Source organism: Trichechus manatus, unplaced genomic scaffold, assembly GCF_000243295.1.
Source record: "Trichechus manatus latirostris isolate Lorelei unplaced genomic scaffold, TriManLat1.0 scaffold00040, whole genome shotgun sequence".
Classification (NCBI taxonomy): Eukaryota; Metazoa; Chordata; class Mammalia; order Sirenia; family Trichechidae; genus Trichechus; species Trichechus manatus.
Window position 1 is genome coordinate 7,026,193 of NW_004443976.1, and position 1,158 is coordinate 7,027,350.

At 40.5% G+C, this 1,158-nt stretch overlaps 1 protein-coding gene across 1 annotated transcript in view; it reads right to left on the reverse strand.

Moving 5' to 3' along the window:
- Positions 1–1,158, reverse strand: part of DNAH9 (dynein axonemal heavy chain 9) — a 450,622-nt gene that overhangs the window by 44,280 nt on the left and 405,184 nt on the right. The gene's annotated exons all lie outside the window — the stretch shown is intronic.

The window sequence follows — 1,158 nt, forward strand, 5'->3', positions numbered from 1 at the left end:
TGTGCCCCTGGCTAAACGTATGTACAGCATGTCACCCAAACAGGACTCCTTGGGTGATGCAGTTAACGATCGGCTGCTAATCCAAAGGGTAGAGTTCGAGTCCACCCAGAGGCTCCTTAGAAGAAAGGCCTGGAGATCTACTTCTGAGAAATCAGCCATTGAAAACTCCATGGAGTACAGTTCTACTATGACACACATGGGGTCGCCATGAGTTGGAGTCCACTTGCTGCCAACTGGTTGTCAGTCACCAAAACAACACATCTCTCTGGTCAGTTATAGTGGGCCACAGTCGGCCATCTTTCAAACATCCTTCCAGCTTTCAAGGCTCACTTTCTTCTCTGTTCTCTGAGAACTTCTTTACAATTGTTTCCATTACACCAAGACAGTGTCCTTTGAGTTTAGCACCTCCTTCGACTTCAGTAATTTCTTGGTGTTAGTGACATCTGGACTAAATAAAAGATGGTTAATTCCTTAAAGGCAAATTTGTGTGTTTCCTTATTTTTATATTTTCTCCAGCACCCAGCACACTTCTGGATCCATGGTAGGTGCCCGATAACCATTTATTAACTGACAGATTAAAGAGAGAAATGAAGAAGAGGAAAATCTAACTACCTCAGTCATTTGGAGGTGTACAAACCACATTATTGCTGCAAAAGAGAACCAAATCTTTTTTACATTTTATGTTGTTGTTGTTGAAAATATACACAGCAAAACATACACCAATTCAACCTTTTCTACATGTACAATTCAGTGACATTGATTACATTCTTCGAGTTGTACATCCATTCTCACCCTCCTTTTCTGAGTTGTTCATCCTCCATTAACATTAACTCACTGCCCCTAAAGTTCCTATCTAATCTTTCAAGTTCCTGTTGTCTGTTTAATCACATATAGATAGTTCTTAAAAGAGCATAAAGCTCAAGGCAGATTTTTCTTTTAATTGTACTTTAGATGAAGGTTTACAGAACCAATAGATTCTCATTAACCACTTAGTAAACATATTGTTTTATGACAATGGTTAACCTCACAACATGTCGACACTGTCCCTTCTCAACCTTGGGTTCTCTATTACCAGCTTTCCAGTCCCCTACTGCCTTCTAGTCCTTGTCCCTGGACTCTTGTGCCCCATTAGTCTCCCATTAGTTTTATGGGGCTGTC